This window comes from Felis catus, chromosome X (genome assembly GCF_018350175.1).
Source record: "Felis catus isolate Fca126 chromosome X, F.catus_Fca126_mat1.0, whole genome shotgun sequence".
Lineage (NCBI taxonomy): Eukaryota > Metazoa > Chordata > Mammalia > Carnivora > Felidae > Felis > Felis catus.
This window is the reverse complement of record NC_058386.1, coordinates 89,204,969-89,224,439: the sequence shown is the minus strand read 5'-3', so window position 1 is coordinate 89,224,439 and position 19,471 is coordinate 89,204,969. Positions and strand designations below refer to the sequence as shown.

Below are 19,471 nucleotides of genomic sequence, written 5' to 3'. Positions count from 1 at the left end.
GTACATTTTAGGCAAGCCAATGAATACCTAAGCAGTAATACGTACATAACTGGACAGAGGGTAGCTATTATTATTAGCTTTTAAAAAAGTATGTAACTGTCTGGTTGGGCCATTATTATAGGGTCAAGGGTTGCCTCATAAGCGACCCTCCTTTCCGATTATACCTATATGTCTGCTCTCAGTGTTAGTCTAATGTCCACTTACAATATTATCTATTGAATAGTGAGCTCCATGAGTATATGCTCACGGAATACTTTTTGAACAGATGTTTGAACAGATCTGTTTTTGAACAGATGAATGTGCATGCACCTGTGACCACCCAGGTTTTAAGAAACTAGGTTTTGAAAAATATTACAGGGGTGCCTGGGTGGCTCAGTCGGTTAAGTGGTCGACTTCGGCTCAGGTCATGATCTCACGGTCTGTGAGTACGAGCCCCGCGTCGGGCTCTGTGCTGACAGCTCAGAGCCTGGAGCCTGTTTCAGATTCTGTGTCTCCCTCTCTCTCTGACCCTCCCCCATTCATGCTCTGTCTCCCTCTGTCTCAAAAATAAATAAACGTTAAAAAAATTAAAATATTACAAAGGAAATTGGTTGTTACCGGCTATATGTATTTTTGATTACTTTCCTCAAATAGAAATGTTATTATGGTGGTTAGTTTTCAGCAATGATGATTATAAAATCAAAGAAAACAGAGACTGAACCATTTGTTTCCTGCATCAGTGAGTCTGTGCACAATAGGGTGACATCACTATCATATTCAGGAGAGGCCATGTGGTGTAATAATCTTCACACCTTTCTGTTGTCATGATAGAGGGCATAGGGACTTACTGTCAAAGAAGTTTTATTACAACATATTTTTGTTTATATGTCAGGATCTCTTAACCAAATGCATTTTTTCTTCTAGATTTTTCAAATGTGATCTTACTAGATGGCTTATTTTTAAAAAATAACAGTGCTTCATTTTGGAACAATTTTAGATTTACAGCAGATTTGTAAAAATTCACTGGTTCTGTATATCTTTACCTGGCTCCCCCTTAATGTTAACATTTAATGTAACATTGGTATAGTACTCATAACTAAACTATGCAATTTGTTTGGATTTCTCTAGTTTTTCTACCAGTCTTTTTTTTTTCTGTACCAGGATCTGAAATTGTTACACATGTTCATTGTAAAAAACCTGTTTAGATAAAAAGACAAAATATGGGTAATCCCCCTACAAGGAGACAACTACTGATATTTTTAATACACATCCTTCCATATTTTTTTCTATAGAGAATATATTCCCTATAGGACATTCCCCCCACAAAAAAAAAAAAACAAAAAACTATTCATATTTCCCTAAGAGACAAGTTACAAACTGTGTTGTAATTTGCTTTTTTACACTTAATATAGCATTTTTTGTGTTTACATTTTTCCTCATCTAATGCTTTTAACATAGTTTAATTTATTCCCTACCCTTAAGACATTTTGTTGTTTCCATTTCTGAGCTTAATTCTTCATGCCTTAAGGCCAAACTATGCATGTGTTCTTAATGCCCTGCCCATAAACCTGAGAAATAGGACACTAGTCTCAGTAACAATGGCTCATTAAGCGAGTGATTCTAAATATCTGTGTATTAGGTTGAATCATTTGAAACTGCTGTTTTTTTAACGTAACAGGTTTTGACTATTGGCAGTTTTATATGGGTCAGCCTAATAGTTGGAAAAGCTTTCTAAAAAAAAAAAGAAAGAAATGGGTGGGCAGGTGGCATCTGGGTGGCTCAGTTGGTTGAGCATCCGACTCTTGATTTCAGCTCAGGTCATGATCCCAGGCTCATGGGATCAAGCCCTGCATTGGGCTCTGTGCTGAGCATGAAGCCTGTTTAAGATTCTCTCCCCTCTGCCCCTCTCCCTGCTCGTGCATGCTGTTTCTCTCCAAAATAAAAAAAAAAAAAAAAGAAAAGAAAAGCTTTCTAGGTTATTCTGATCCCTTCCCGCTCTCCTCCTCCATTCTCATTCATCTGAGAATCCCTGTCCTCTAACTCTACTGAGTATGCCTGCATTTAGAATGGTGAGCAGACACATTTTGTCAGGCAAGAGTGTTCATACACTCCCCCTTCAAAATTGCTGAACATTCAACCTAAGCTCTCTGCAAGATAGCCCGACAGCTTGGTCTTCTAATTGCAGATCTGTATTGGATGGCCAGGGACACAGGTGCCACCCAGTGGTGCCTTTTAGAGGAACGGCTCATGTTTCTCTACCAGCCTCCAACACATCAAATACTTTCATTCTTTCCCCTTTCTTTTATGCATTTCCATGTTCATGGTCTCCCCTTCCTTTTCTTCTCCCAACCTATGCCAATGGCACTTCTGGGTTTCATTATACTAGCTGGGTTTCATATACTAGCTATATAACTTTGCAGTGATAATCCCTATTTAAATAAAGGCTTTGGAACACTAGTCAAGAAGTAATAAATAAACACACCGAATAGACTTATTTGGTCTGCTTATGAAGTCCTGATTCCTACCCAAAATGGGCATTAAGTGTGTATTCTGTCAGAATATGGCACTTCTTGTGTTTAATTTCAAGCTTCTCAGTTGTATGGGGGGAAGCGCTTTTATATAGGTCAGGTTTGAAGAGGCATACACATCTACCTAAGAGTGAAAGATTTAACTTGGAAGTCATTCTTTAGTTTCCCTTCTGTGTAGCAGGACTTGTTAATTCATCCCGTGTTCATCCAGAAACTATTTGGTAAGCATTTACAGTGTACCTGTACTGTGCTAGGTCCTGTGGATTATAGTGGGGATCAAGACAGGCATGACCTCTGCCTTTAAGGAGCTTACAGCCCAGTAAGGGAACAGAAACTTGAACAAGTTTAAGTACTGTGCTGTATGGGTGCCCGCAGAGCAAATAGCAGAGACACCTGACGTAACGTGGGGAGGTAAGGAAGACTTTTTAAAAGTGCTATTTAAACTAAGACCTAAAGGAAGCCAGGAAAAGGGAGAAAAGAATGTCCTTGGCAGAAGGAAAAGCATGTGTTAGACTCCAAGGTGAGAGATTAAGCTTGGTTCTTTTGAAAAACTAAAGTTTATAATGGCCAGAGCTTGTGAGATCAGTTTGATTTGAGCCTCACACAAGTCCTCACAACAGGTAGTAATAGTACTTCCTGCATTTTAGAATTGTGGCAAATGGGGTAAAGAGGTTAAACAACTTGCCCCAGGTCACCCAGCGCTAGAAAGGGGCACAGCCAGGAGCTGGACCCAGGCCATCTGGCTCCAGCATTTTGGCTCCTAACTACCATGGTAGACTGCCTCTCAGCAGGGCATTGTGTTACATTGGAGCTTCATGGGCTATTTCTTTAGCCTTCAATGAAGCATAGGGCCTTATCCTGTTAATCTGTGGTCTTTTTTCTCAGATTGGCCAGGTGAAATACAATTTTTCTTACTAAGCTGAATATGAGGTTATACTAGGCACAGACTATTCCAAGAGCCAGAACTTATAAACATGTGAAAAATTCTTTAAGCTTACAGCATCTGGGTTAGCCCAGAAACTCTCCGGCTTGCTTTGGTCTTTTACCATTGATTGGGAACCAAGTACTTCATTTGATATGCAGCTCTAAGGTTGCTACACTGTATTTTCCAGAGAATCATTGATGGGAAGTTATAATTACTTGTTTTTTTTTTTTTTGTAAAAAAGAATGAGTAATAAAATATGTATCCCTGCAAGGCTGGAATTTTTGCTTGATTGCTACAGTTAATTTGGCAATATCCTTTCCTCTGACTTTTAAAGTTAGTTAAAGCATAAACACAACTTTTTAAATAGGAGTATAGTCTTTAAAATTTTTTTTTTCAATGTTTATTTATTTTTGGGACAGAGAGAGACAGAGCATGAACGGGGGAGGGGCAGAGAGAGAGGGAGACACAGAATTGGAAACAGGCTCCAGGCTCTGAGCCATCAGCCCAGAGCCTGACGCGGGGCTCGAACTCACGGACCGCGAGATCGTGACCTGGCTGAAGTCGGACGCTTAACCGACTGCGCCACCCAGGCGCCCCAGGACTATAGTCTTTAAAAGTCATAAATTAAGAACCTATAAATGGAGAGATCTTATAGTGGTTGTGATTTATCCTTTTATGTACTTAAAATATAAGCATGTGTTTTGTAAGATGAGGAATTGAATACTTCAGTTTGAATTTATCAATTAAGGTTTAAAATTTTTTTTTTAATGTTGTCTATTTTTGAGAGAGAGAGACTGAGCGGGGAAGGGGCAGAGAGAGGGAGACACAGAATCTGAAGCAGGCTCCAGGCTCCGAGCTGTCAGCACAGAGCCCAACGTGGGGCTCGAACTCACGAACCATGAGATCATGACCTGAGTCCAAGTTGGATGCTAAACCAACTGACTGAGCCACCTAGGTGCCCCTATCAATTAAGGTTTTAATCTAGATTTCAGAAGTTGGATTATAAATATTGCATTGTATGTAAACTGAGATTGTCATAATTTTACATTGTTGAAACACTGGGGATAAAGAATTGTGCATGTGTGTACGCATATGTATGCATAATGGCACAAAGCTGGTACTTTCATTTACCTGCCCTTTTGTATATGACAGTGGATTTAATCAGGAGTCTGTATTTCTTTCCACTAGTGAAGGTTGGCTTTTGCAGATGTAGCATATATTCTTGCCTTGTTCTTTTGTGGGGCCAGAGTTAGAGTTATCACTAGAGTCACCACTAGGAATGTTTTTGCCAAAAAACGGGTGAGGATTCTGACAATAATTACACTGGGCCAACAGGTAAACCAGGGGACAGACTCTGGCAGACTGGCAAGTGTGACCACCATCATTTGAACCTGTTCACATAAGCATCAAATTTGTGGGCTTAGCTTCAGGAGAACTGGGTCAACCCAGTTGAGTTAACCAGCAGCCACAGATTGTTTTCCCTTGACTTTACAGTAAAAACATTAATTTTCAAGTAGATATATTATTATATGTTGCAGTGCAATTGTATGTGTATCAGCTGTACTCTTATGATAGTGTTTAGTATTGTGGACTCTGCTGGTAGGCCCTTTCGAGATTATTGCAGGACACACTCCTAGCCGTCTGGGCCTTACAGGAAGTGAGATTACTTAATGATACTTTACTGTTACCCGAAACATTTTGAAATGAAAACTTTGAGGGAAAGAGATGATTCAGCCTTTTCTGCCTGCTTCTTTTTGAAGCGAGTACGCATTTGGAATGTGATATCACAGTTGATTGGAATGTCTAAAGCAAGTCAGTCTTAGGTAAGATGATACACTCTGAAGTTCAGAGAAGTTGGTCCCAGAGTTGAGGCTGTAAACAAGTGGATACTAATGGAGACTTCAGTTCTGAAGTGCCCTTGCTTCAAAATCCTTCTTAGCCCCTGAGTGGAAGGCAACGAGGTGATCCCCACTTGGTGCCTTTTGCTTGTGATACCTTTTCGGAGAGAAGGCCTTGATTTCCCCTAGAGGGCTTATGCTGGTCAGACAAAAACCCTTTTCCTTTATGAGAGCAGAAGAGTTGGCAAGTATGATGGGGTGTCTATTAAATCTTACGCAGATATCCTCTGGCATTTGAGTTCCTGCTTATTTTAATAGGATAAGCGAGTGGAACCCTGGGCTTTTGAGAAGTTACTTGTATTTCATTCTGTGTGGAACCCCTTAGGATTGTCTGCTTTTTTGATATCGTGCATTCACTTGCCAGTAGTCGTCAATGGTTGTTAGTCACATTTTGGTATAGGGGACCACGAGGACAGTTAGCTTTAGGGAACATTTAACATTGTAGTTATAGCAAGAAAAAAGGAACTTTATTCTGCTTTGTTGATTATGTTGCATGAGCAAAAGAAGTTTCTTTTATTTTGAGTCTAGGTAGTTTAGAAACAAGTGTCTAATCTTTCGGTAGCACAGTTGAAGTCAACTTTTGGATCCTTTTACAGTGTCACTTCCCCACTTGAGTAGCACCAAATGCCTTAGGGGCCCTATTCATTGTCACTTCCCAACACACACAAACACAGATGCACACTAGAATTAATTGAAAGACTAGTGCTCTATTCTCTCCTTATTTATTAAATGATGACACTAATATGTTCACTGCAGAAGTTTTAGAAAGGGTAGGAAAAATATAAGGATAAAACTAAAAATCACTGATAATTCTACAACCTCGGGGGGGGTGGGGTTAACATTTCAGCTTGTAGTCTGCATACCGTTTGAAGAGGTTGATATTTATTGTTCAAGTTTCCTCTTAAGCCAATGAAACTGTATATATCTTGAATATATCCTTAAATACGCTTTGGCAGTGCTGCATTTGATGAGTGTGTAGTATTTAATTATATTGATGCATCGTTATTTTACCAATATCCATCCATTTGGGCATTTGCAATTAGTTCTTTGTTTTTCAGTTCTTTTTATAACAGTGATGAGTGTTGTCTACGTTTTTGTGTGTGTGCACCTCTGATTAATTCCTTAAGATGTTCCTAGAAGTAGAAAGTGAAATAACTAGGTTGGGAGTATGATGTAAGAGGCATATTTCCAAATTGCTTTCTGTAAAGCTTGTACCAATTTATGCTTCTGTCAACAGTATATAAAGTGCCTTTTTGTATATATTTGGCAGCACTGAGTACTTTCTTTATTCTTAACTGGCACTCCTTCTGATGGAACTTCCACACATTGCTGTTCTAGTAAATAAAAATTATTCCTGGTGAAATGAAAGTGGGTATATAATAGCAACAGTTAGTAGTGCAAGGAGTTGGTGGCCCTGGATACTTTGAGAACCATCAAAACAGACTGTATTTTAGCTCCAAGAGTCTATGTTTCTGAAAATATATATTTTTTCCTTCCTCAAGTAGTTTATCAATTTCAACTTTAGGGGAAAGTGCTAGGTTTTTTCCTCCTAAAATTATTGCTCCATGAGTGCTTATCGTTTATGACTTACCCTTTGTGTGCATACTGTTTATTAAGACTCATGCTTTTGTTGTCTTTAAAAACAAAATGTAACTTCTGGAAAAAATTACATGAATTTTTGGAAAGTTTGAATCGTTATACTGGAGTACTTTCTGGTGAGAATCACTTAGAGTAACAAGCACTGCATTCAAGTATTGTTCAGGTCTCTAGTATTTTTTTTTTTTATAAAATTTTTTAAGTTTATTTATTTTGAGAGAGAGAGAGCAGGGGAGGGGCAGAGAGAGAGAGACGGGGAGAGAGAGAGAATCCCAAGCAGGCTCCACATCATCAGCACAGAGCCCGATGGGGGGCCTGCACCCACGAACTGTGAGATCATAACCCGAGCTGAGATCAAGAATCAGACTCTTAACCGACTGTGCGACCCAGGCGCCCCTGGGTCTTTAGTATTTTAATGAAAGCCTTATAAATCCAGAACCATCTGTGTATCAAAACATTTCTTAAATAAACTTGGAAGGAAGGGATTTGGTATGTCCAATTTTTGATATGATGCAATCTATTTGGCCAAAATGTTTAAAAAATCAGTGTTATAACATTGTTGGTCCCAAGTCAAGAATTACCAGTGCGACAGCAATTTTCATGTGTTAAAACATTTTTTCCCCTATTGGTGTTTCATAATAGCGAAGCTATATGTTTAGGCAGACCTTACAAGGATTTATTGGTGTTTGTTACTTAAAGAAATTCTTATTTAAATTTTTTTTTCAACGTTTATTTATTTTTGGGACAGAGAGAGACAGAGCATGAACGGGGGAGGGGCAGAGAGAGAGAGGGAGACACAGAATTGGAAACAGGCTCCAGGCTCCGAGCCATCAGCCCAGAGCCCGACGTGGGGCTCGAACTCACGGACCGCGAGATCGTGACCTGGCTGAAGTCGGACGCTTAACCGACTGCGCCACCCAGGCGCCCCAAGAAATTCTTATTTAAATGCAATTGAGTATTGAGAACTTTTAAGTAAGATGTATTTTTCCCTCTTGATGCTGTTGTTAATTTAATCCTAGGTAGCAGAAAAGTTTGGAACTTTTTTGTTCTCTAATATTCTTTTTTTAAAGTTTATTTATTTTTGTAATCTCTACACCCAATGTGGGGCTTGAACTCATGATCCTGAGATCGTTACATGCCCTTCTGATTGAGCCAGGCGCCCCTGTGTTCTAATATTCTCACATTCATCTTAAGAGTAAAGAATAATCAATACTGATGAGAAAGAAATTCTTAATTCTCCTGCATAGGGAAGCACATAAGATGCTTTCCTAATGTTCTAGAAAGTAGACTTTATTTTAGCTCCTATGGTCATTTGGAGAAGAGAGAGAAGAGAATTTTTTTTTAATGTACATATTTTTTTTTATAATTTTTTTAACATTTATTTATTTTTGAGACAGAGAGAGACAGAGCATGAACGGGGGAGGGGCAGAGAGAGAGGGAGACACAGAATCGGAAACAGGCTCCAGGCTCTGAGCCATCAGCCCAGAGCCTGACGCGGGGCTCGAACTCACGGACCACGAGATCGTGACCTGGCTGAAGTCGGACGCTTAACCGACTGCGCCACCCAGGCGCCCCTTAATGTACATATTTTTAATGTTTATTTGTTTTTGTTTTTGTTTTTGTTTTTGATAACGTAAGCAGGGGAGGGGCAGAGAAAGAGAGGAAGACGGGATATGAAGCAGGCTCTGCACTGACAGCAGCGATCCCGACATGGGGCTCAAACCCACAGACCTCAAGATCATGACCTGAGCCAAAGTCGCACGCTTAGCTGACTGAGCCACCCAGGTGCCCCGAGAAGAGAATCATTTTAGAGACTAGTTCACTACTCTCATTTTAATGCCTATTTTGGCTCTGAAAAATCTGTAACTTTATAAGTAAGGAGTGGAATTTATATACACCTAGTTTATTTTTCTGTTCCAGATGAAGTCTAGTACCTATATTGTAGTTCAGGTACTTGTTATTTTTATACACACACACACACACACACACACACACACACACAGAGTTTACATAGATGTGTGTGTGTGCATGCGCATGTGTATAAAGTTTATCATACTAATGGTAAGACTAAATGTATGTGTGTGTGTAAAGATACTAATTATAGGGGGAGAATTTGTATACCAAAATGGGTGGTAACATAATTCTAGAGTTGGAGTATTTCTCTTGGCACTGAAACTAGACTCTGTCTTTGAGCTTGGGTAAAGGCAATGGGTGTAGCATAAATAAGCATTGCTTCAAAACCGAGAAAGTACAACAAAGAAACTACCCCAGAATACTGCAGATTTAACTATGTGAAGAAATATCCATTGTTGTCATGGATATACGGGTGATATGTTCTTCCCGGTACTGACAAGAATAATTTTTGAGTTAGGAGTAGAACAAAGGACTTTCTGTTTGGCTAAAAGTGATTATAATCATTCTAAAATATAATGGTAGTTTTTTGTTACCAAATATCTGCCGAAGATGATAATGTAAACAGAAATTCTAGCTTAAGTATAGTATAGAAATGTCAAACCACTATGTTGCACACCTGAAACCAATAGAACATTTTGTCAACCATACTTCATTAATAAAAAAAATAGTTACAAATAAAATGAAGGCTGATATGAATTGTGAAGGGAAAAAAATAATGACTTAAACCAGCTGTATTCTCTGACAAGTGTTAGATTATTTATTTTGTCCATTCCAACAAGTATTTGATGCTATTTTCAAGCCAAGGTGGGATACAGAGGTAGTAAGACGCAGTCCTTGCCATGAATGAGCTTACTGTTTAGATAAGTGATTAAGGCAAATTCATAAATAATACAAGGTAATGTAATAGAAGTTTCAAGCTGTTGGGGCGCCTGGGTGGCTCAGGAGGTTAAGCGTCTGGCTTCGGCTCAGGTCATGATCTCACAGTTCATGGGTTCAAGCCCTGCGTCAGGCTGTGTGCTGACAGCTCAGAGCCTGGAGCCTGCTGCGGATTCTGTGTCTCCCTCTCTCTCTCCACCTCCTCTGTTCGAGCTCTGTCTCTGTCTCTCTTTCTCTCTCTCAAAAATAAATAAACATTTAAAAAAATGTTAGAAGTTTCAAGCTGTTGGAGAAAAGCTGTAGAAGTTCAAAAGAAGGCAAGAAATGTTAGCTCAAGGTATCAGTGAAGATATCCCAGAAAAGGTGGCTTTTGAGCAGAATTCTGGGTAGAAAGAAGGACATGAATGAAGTCTATGACACAGGAGAATTCCAGAGAATATGAATATGATATATATTTTTTCAAGGTGATAAATGGTTTCTTTTGGGTGGAATAGTAAGGCAGATATTTTTCCTATTAAAAATTATTTCATAGTAAAATATTTAATTCTGCTGATGGAAATATAAATAGGTTCAGCCTTTCTGGAAAATAATTTTTTATTATATATTAATAGTTTCCTTTCCCACCCTTCCTACCCCTTCAAGCTGCCTTTGACTTGGCAATCACACTTTTAGGAACTATGAGGAAATAATTTTTATAATCTTGAAGTGGAAAAACAACCCAGAAGCCACAAATGAGACTACCAATATGTGTTATTAAAACTTGAGAACCAATATTTGGCCCTAAGCACCCAAAACAACAGAAAAACTATATTGGGAAGAATACTGCAGACAAAGGCTTTATTTCCTTAATATATGAAGGTTTCTTATGAATCACTAAGAAAAAATGAATAATCAAGTGGAAAAAATGGACAAAGGATTTGATTCATATTCATTCATATAAGAAATTCAGATATAGTGACTACTGTAAATAATTTAATACATCCATTGGAAAATATCAAAAAAGTGTTTTTGGTGCCTGTTGAACAGAATTCAATGCAGTGTTGGAGGGGATGTGGAGAAATGGGCATATTAACACATTCCTGGTGGGAATGTGAAATGATGTATTCTATTTTATAGAGCATTAAAATTTTTTGAGGGGAATAAATTTTAAACTTTTACAAAAGAGTTGCAAAACCTAGTACCTCATTTCCGTGGATCCTTCACCTAGCTCCCCCTAGTGGTAACATTTTATGTAATTATAGTACAATTAATTAAAACTAAGAAATTAATATTGGTATAATACTATTAACTAAACTACAGACTTTGTTTAAATTTCATCGGTGTTTCCGGTAACATCTTTTTTCTGTTCCTGGATCCAATCTAGGTTCTCATATAGTTGCCGTATCTCTTTAGTCTCTTCCATTTTTTTTAACTTTAAGTTTTTAATTTCAATTCCAGTAGGATTACAGTGTTATATTAGTTTCATATATATAATATAGTAATTTAACACTTCTATTCATCACCCTGTGCTCATCACAAGTGCCCACCTCAATCCCCATCGTCTATTTCACTCAGCCCCCCACCCACCTCCCCTCTGGTAACCATCAGATGGTTCTCTATAGTTAAGAATCTGTTTCTTGGTTCCTCTCTCTCTCTCTCTCTCTCTCTCTCTCTCTCTCTCTCTCTCTCTCTCATGTTTTCCTCTCTGCTTGTTTGTTAAGTTCCACATATGAGTGAAATCACATGGTATTTGTCATTCTCTGACTTATTTCATTTAGCATAAGACTCTAGCTCTCCTTAGTTTGTTCCAATCCATGACAGTTCCTCAGTCTTTGTCTTTTATGACCTTGACAGCTTTGAGGAATACTGGTTACTTTGTAAAATGTCCCTAATTTGGGTTTACCTAATTTTTTTTCTTGGTTAGATTGAGATGATGTAATTTGGGCAAGAATACCACAGAAGCAATGTTGTCTCCTTCTAAGTGCGTCCTGTCAGGGGTATGTGATGTCGATGTGCCCTATTATCAGTGATGGTAACCTTGATCACCTAGTTAAGGTGATGTCAATTGTGTTTCTCTACAGTAAAGTTATAGTTTTTTTCTTTGTAGTTAATAAATGTTATAAATGCTTCAACTTTATTATATTGTATTAATACATATTTGGGGATAATACTTTGAGACCAGTTTTAACTTTAAAACTTTCACTCACCAGGTTTTCTATTTCCTTTATTTCTTCCACATTTGTTAATTAGAATTTTTGTATAAGGAATATTTGTTCCTTCTCCCTTGTGTACTTATTTATTCAATCATTTATTTTTATTAGTATGCCCTCATGGATATTTATTCTTTGGGATTTAGGCTAACACTATCATTATTTGTTCAAATTGTCCCAGATTTGACCATTGGGAGCTCTTTTGGGTTGGTCCCTGTGTTCCTTTGGTATGTCTCCATCTTTTTTTAAAAACTTTATTTATTTTGAGAGAGATAGGGTAAGAGAGCAGAGGAGGGGCAGAGAGAGAGGGAGAGAGAGAAAATCCCAAGGAGGCTCTGTGCTGTCAGCACAGAGCCAGATGTGGGGCTCGAACTCACAAAGTTGCACACTGTATAGATAGTATGATTCAGTTTTTGCTGAAAAGCTGTGCATGTGTGAGTGTATTAGAATATGCTTACAAAAATGTCTCCAAGGGTACCCACCATACTATTAAAAGCTCTTCTACAAGATTGAATAAAAAATATGCTTTGACTTTGTATTTTATATTTTGTAATGTTTGAGGTTTTTAAACCTCTTTATTGAGATATCATGAATATTTTTAAAACACATTTTGTTTTAGGTTACATAACTTTTCCATGAAGCAACATTCTAGTCTGTGACAGTCTGGAATTATCTCCATACTCTTTACACTATTACATGATAAATTTTGGGTCGTTTTATTTAGGTTATAACATTTGTTTAATACGTTTTAGTTTATGAATCAAGTTACCTATGATCCTATGAAACATTTAAGATTCTTGGACCACTCATACTCAAATATATTCTTAAAGGGAAAAGAAAAGATTGTACTGTACTGTAGCTTAGATTTTGAGCAGTGCTTTCTAGTAGTTTGATTGACTTATGACAGTCATGTAGGCCTGTTTTAAATGTCATTTTCGGGGCGCCTGGGTGGCTCAGTCGGTTGGGCGTCCGACTTCGGCTCAGGTCACGATCTCGCAGTCCGTGAGTTCGAGCCCCGCGTCGGGCTCTGTGCGGACAGCTCGGAGCCTGGAGCCTGTTTCCGATTCTGTGTCTCCCTCTCTCTCTGCCCCTCCCCTGTTCATGCTCTGTCTCTCTCTGTCTCAAAAATAAATAAACGTTTTTAAAAAATGTCATTTTCTTTTTCCTTTATGACTCTTTAAAAATCATTTTTGAAATAAACAACATTTACGGGAATTTTGGAAGATATTAAATCAGCACAAAGAATATATATGAAAATATTAAAACATAGAACTCACCTGTAATCCTACCACACAGCAATAGCTAGCTAGCATTAATATTTGGTACATATCTTACTAATTTTTCTATGAATATCTACCCACTCAAATCAAATATGTGTATATAATGGAGTTATATGTACTGTATACCCACTCAAATCAAATATGTGTATATAATGGAGTTATATGTACTGTTTTGTATCTGTGTTGTTTCTTGATTTCAACATTTCTAACCTTTGAACTGTATTCTAGTATGGCAGTTTTCATTCACTAGCACTTGTTAATATGTGGCTTACGTGTATTTATCTGAAGCAAGACCATTGCTTAGAACATTGTTTTATAAGGGACTCACCAGAATTTACTTTTAGATTTGAACACCAAGTGCTCAGAACTTTGTTAATATTTTCCACTGTTTTCTGAAACATTCTCTTTTAAACTTACTAAGATGGGTCCTTGAGACATCAATTATAGGAGGAAGATTCCTTATGGTTTAAACATTTACAGCAGATGTTATCACAAGTTCAGTATTGACTTTACTTCTAGAAGAATGTTCTCAAAATGCTGGCTAACAGACTAACTTATTTGCAAGAGGGCAAAAACTAAACACATTAATGGTTTATTTTTAAGCCTGCCTCAGAAGATGAGGGTTGTCTGAAGTTGAACAGCACTGCCTTGTATTTGTATTGCTTTTTCCTTAATCACTGTCCTATTAGCCGCATGGACACAGTTTTGCTGCATGGTATTCGGTGAGTAAGGTTTTCTCAGGGCTGCCTCATTGCCTAATTGAAAGATGATAAACTCTAGAAGCTGTATTCTCTCTTTTTCCATTCACCAGGTGATCATTAAGTGGAAATAAACTATATTATATGCTGTATTCTGTTAAAAGTTTGCCTTGTGAAGGATTTCCAACTTCCTTGTGTTACAAAAACTTGAGTGTACATGTGAACTGAAAAGTATGTTCAAACTTTGCATTCTAATTTCTGCTAGATCATTCCTAGTCAGAGTCCTTTGTAAATAGAGCCTGCATGGTGACAATCTGCTTAGTCCTTTTATATGAAATTATCTCTTCAATTTATTTTAATAATGGGATGCTATTTTTGTAGGGGGGAGGCTAGGAGAGAGGTTAAGTTCAGGGTCAGGTTTTCTGTTGTACAGAAAAAATTAGGCTATGTTAGGAAATGTGATTTAGTTCCCTTTTATCTGCTGGGCAGCTGTTGCTTTTTTTGTGTGATGAAAGAAATGTCCATTAAAGTTATAGGCGGTAAAGTCTATCTTTTATATTCAAGAACCTCTTAGAGTTGCTTTGTCTTGCCCGATTGATGGAGGGCTATGAGACTGGAAATGTATCTCCCCCTGCCACCCATAGCTCTTTCAGTGATTTTATACAAGGTTAGTCTTTGTCATTTATCAGTTACCTGAATTTGTGGGGGAAATCTCTCCATTTGTATATAGAAATAGGAAGTTTTCCCTCCCCATAATTCTCTTTCTGAGCTTTTTGGACTTTAATATGTATATGCGGAGATTTACTTTACTTGTGTTGATATCAAACGTTAGCCCTGTGGGAGAAAAATAAGAAAATGTTAAGTAGCATGCCTTCTGTTTGTAAGTAGTCTTAACCATCTGTGTTCACACATGTACTGAACACTGTTCCCAGCACCCTCTCCCCAAAAGTAGATTGTGGATATTCACTTGCATTGGAAAAGTAGTTCTATCAAACAAAAGGCATGCTCTGTTACTGATAGGTCCTGGTATATATATATCATCCTTCCCTTCATTGTTCTCTGATGGTAGCAAAGGAGAAAGTGAACTGAGTTAATACCAGCTTGTTAGTGTGGTGATTAGGCCCAAGGGTGTTTGTGACTTCCATTGGGGAATCTAGATTTAAAAAAAATTTTTTTTAATTATTTTTTTTTCAACATTTATTTATTTTTGGGACAGAGAGAGACAAAGCATGAACCGGGGAGGGTCAGAGAGAGAGGGAGACACAGAATCGGAAACAGGCTCCAGGCTCTGAGCCATCAGCCCAGAGCCCGACGCGGGGCTCGAACTCCCGGACCGCGAGATCGTGACCTGGCTGAAGTCGGACGCTTTAACCGACTGCGCCACCCAGGCGCCCCTAAAAAAAATTTTTTTAATGTTTATTCATTTTGTGAGAGACAGGAAGAGTCAGAGCATGAGTGGGGGAGGGGCAGAGAGAGAGGCAAACCCAGAATCTGAAGCAAGCTCCAGGCTCTGACTTGTCAGCACAGCTTGAACCCACGAACCACAACAACATGACCTGAGCTGAAGTTAGATGCTGAACCGACTGAGCCAGCCAGGTCCCCCTGCCAAAATTTTTTTGAAGGGTTCTTCTCTTAGTCCTGCTTAAGTAAGTCCTGCTTAAGTACTACTGCGTGGAAATAAGAGCTCATTTCTTCTTCAAAATTATAATCGTGCCTAGGATACCCCAGTAGTGTTGAAATGTGCAATAAGTAAGCAATGTCAAATTACTGAAGGACCTTATTTTACCATTCTGAGTATTCAGATGGTAAGTCCTTGTCTCCTGTGTTGTACAAAATATGTTAATCTTCAGCTGCAAACTGACCCTAAATCTTCATGGCATATCCATCTTGAAGAAAGAACATCATGAAACTGATCTGTATATTCACTGAGGAAAGATGAAAATATCTGTAGGTTTTACCTAGACCAGGGCTGTATTTTAATTTGGAAAGAACCTTTTGCTGTTTAAAGGAAATTATTCATTGTGGGTTTTTTTTTTTTTAATTTTTTTTTCAACATTTATTTATTTTTGGGACAGAGAGAGACAGAGCGTGAACAGGGGAGGGGCAGAGAGAGAGGGAGACACAGAATCGGAAGCAGGCTCCAGGCTCCGAGCCATCAGCCCAGAGCCCGACGCGGGGCTCGAACTCACGGACCGCAAGATCGTGACCTGGCTGAAGTGGACGCTTAACCGACTGCGCCACCCAGGCGCCCCTCATTGTGGGTTTTTATGGGGAAATCGCTAGGTGCCTGCAGGCACTTGGGGGTGGGGATATCTAGGTAGATTGACTAGTTTTCTGTGGTCACACTTTGTCTCTGTCTCTGAACTTGGCTCCTGTCCTGTTTGGGAGATGGGGGGGAATAAGAAGTACAAATAAAACTGTTAAGAGCATGAATCCTGTTTCTTGCCATTTTCTTTTTATTTTACTTTAAAATTTTTTATTGAGATACAATTGACATATAACATTGTGCAGGGCGTACGTGTTGATTTGATACATTTATATATTGTTATGATTACCACTGTAGTTATAGCTGACACCTCTATTGCATCACATTATTATCATTTCTTTTTGGTGGTGAGAACATTTAAGATCTAGTTTCTTTGAAGTTTGGAAGTGTATGACACAGTCTTGTTGTCTATGATCACTATGTTGTGTATTAGATCTCCAGAACTTACTCATTTTCTGTTTGCAAATTTTTACCCTTTAACAACACCTTGCCAGTCTCCCCTACCCGCTTACCAACTCCTGATAACCACCATTATACGCTGTTCCTAGGCGTGGAATTTTTAGATTCCACATATGAGTGACATCATGCAACATGTGTCTTTCTCTGCCTGGCTTATCTCACTAAGCATAATGTCCTCAAGGTCCATCCAGGTCATTGCAAATGGCAGGCTTTCCTTCTTTATCATGGCTGAATATATTCCATTGTATGTATGCACACACCACATCTTTATCCATTCATCCACTGGCCGGACACCTGGGTTATTTCCATATCTCGGCCATTGTGAATAATGCTGCGGTAAACATGGGAGTGCAGATATCTTTTTGCTATCCTGTTTTCATTTCCTTGGGACATATACCCAGAAGTGGGACTGCTGAATCATAGGATAGTTGTGTTTTTAACTTTTTATGCAACATCCATACTGTTTTCCATAGTGGCTGTGCAAATTTACATTCCCACTAACAGTGCACAAAGCTTCCCTTTTCTCCACATCCTCTTGTCTCCACATCTAACGCTTGTTATCTCTTGTCTTTTTGATGATAGCCATTCTGACAGGTGTGATGTGATAGCTCTTTGTGGTTTTGATTTGCATTTCCCTGATGATGAATGATGTTGAGCACCTTTTCATGTGCTTGTTGGCCATGTGTATGTCTTCGGAAAAATGTCTATTCAGTTCCTCTGCCCATTTTTGTAAAGTTTTTAAAATTTATTTTGAGAGACAGAGGAGAGAGAGAGAGAGAGAGTGTGTGTGTGTGTGTGTGTGTTTGTGTGTGTGTGTGAGTGAGAGAGAGAGAGATAGAGAGAGGCAGAGAGAGAGAGAGAGAGAGGGGGAGAGAATTCCAAGCAGGCTCTGCACTGTCAGCACAGAGCTCGACACCCAGACTCAAACTCATGAACCACGAGATCATGATCTGATCTGAAACCAAGAGCTGGATGCTTCACCGAGTGAGCCACCCAGATACCCCCTCCACTCATTTTTTAATCTTGCCATTTTTTCCCCACAGAGTTTTGACTACGGTTTCTTAATCAGGCTCAATTACTTTTCTGAGATTCTAATAGCATTACTTCTAGCCAGATCATCTCTAGTCATTTCTTGGTTTTCCTTTGATACCTGGCTCATCATGAGCTAAGGTGCACAGGTAATGCAAAACAGCACTTGAGTTTTGGTTTTTTTTTTAAAGGAGTTCTTTTCTCATGTCATTGTAGCCATAAGCGTTGTCTTTTATTGCAGATTGAAATCAAAGAAGATAGACGTGTTCTTCTTGAGAGAAAAAGGAAATCTGTAAGTATTTGTTCTTTAAAAATTCTAACTTTGTAATTTTATCAGCTTTTGGAGAAAATTAAGTTTTAACCATACTAACAGGCGTCTTGACTCATTTTGTAGTGGAAAAACCCTGCCAATGTTTTTCTTAAAAAGGCAGGATTTGGAAAAGTAAAGTGGGAAAACTTTTCACCCTGTACACCTTGTAAAATTTAGACCATCATCACTCATTTATAAAAGGGGAGGTGATAATTGAAATCTAAGTAAAATCTTTTTCCTTGAATGATACCAAAACATGGACTCACAGATTGGAGTTCCAGTTCTGACTCTTGAGGCTTACAGGCTGTTGAGTGTCTTTGACAAGGTATCTTGCTTCCCTTTGCATCAATTTCCTCATCTGTAATGAGGTTCATTATTACTGATGAAGATAGATCTGTAGTAGCATATATCCTCCCTAATAAATTAAACCTTATTCCAGTTACTGTTTCTCAAAACTGACTTAAATATATTCCTGATTTTCAGAGTTGTAAGTATTAGTCCTGTCCTTCGCTGAAGCATCTACTCTAGACCATAGCATGGAATCAAAGAAATACAACAGAGCACTTAAATTAGAATCACAGTGTTTGAGTCTTGGACGTTGAAAATTATCTAGTCTAGTATTTCCCAAACATTGATTTTCAGACAAATGCTGGTCAGTGAAGAGTTTTTATTGGTCCACGGTGAAGTGAGGAGAGTAAGGACAATGGGCCATTTGTTTCTTAAAGCTAAACTCTTCCCATTTACACGATTACTTGTTATTATAAGATCTGTCCATCTAATTTGGGGGATTAAATACATTCTATCTTCTATGAAATGATGGTGATAGCAAATGGTAGGGGTTTTTTTTGTTTGTTTTTTTTTTTCAACGTTTATTTATTTTTGGGACAGAGAGAGACAGAGCATGAACGGGGGAGGGGCAGAGAGAGAGAGGGAGACACAGAATCGGAAACAGGCTCCGGGCTCTGAGCCATCAGCCCAGAGCCCGACGCGGGGCTCGAACTCACGGACCGCGAGATCGTGACCTGGCTGAAGTCGGACGCTTAACCGACTGCGCCACCCAGGCGCCCCTGTTTGTTTTTTTTTTTTTAAATGTCCATACCTGGCCAAAAAAAAAAAAAAAAAGGCAGCTGTGTTATTTCTCTCACCATCCTTTTTTTTGTTTCAAAAACTTACTGGTCTGTGATATCTTAAAATAAGAACCCAGCTTTCTCATTTTACAGATGAGGAAACAGACAAGAAGTTATTTAATTTGTTCCAGGTCTTACAGTTCAGCAAGCTGCTGAACCAGGACCAAAACCCTGTATACGATGCTGCCTCTCTTGTATTTCTGGTCTTTCTACGAATCGCTTTAATTATAATAGGTTATAAACTTGAAACAAACTGGTAGTTTTCATGTGCTAATCACTATTTTTGAATTGCAAGTGTAAAGAAATTCAAGACTTGATGTTCTTGTACAGCTCAGTGCTAAAGTCGACAGATTATTAGTTTGCATTAGAAAAACCTTAAGCGCGGCCAGAAATTTTC

The 19,471-nt window shown here is 38.5% G+C and overlaps 1 protein-coding gene across 4 annotated transcripts in view; it reads left to right on the top strand.

Moving 5' to 3' along the window:
• Positions 1-19,471, top strand: part of ACSL4 (acyl-CoA synthetase long chain family member 4) — an 88,514-nt gene that overhangs the window by 15,306 nt on the left and 53,737 nt on the right. For 2 of the 4 annotated variants that reach the window (XM_045050317.1, XM_045050314.1), the window contains exon 2: positions 17,879-17,929. The gene's annotated coding sequence lies outside the window, so the exon portion shown is untranslated. Of the gene's footprint in view, positions 1-13,716; positions 13,908-17,878; positions 17,930-19,471 lie in introns of those variants that run through there. The other 2 variants (XM_006943918.5, XM_004000790.6) reach the window with 2 other exon arrangements.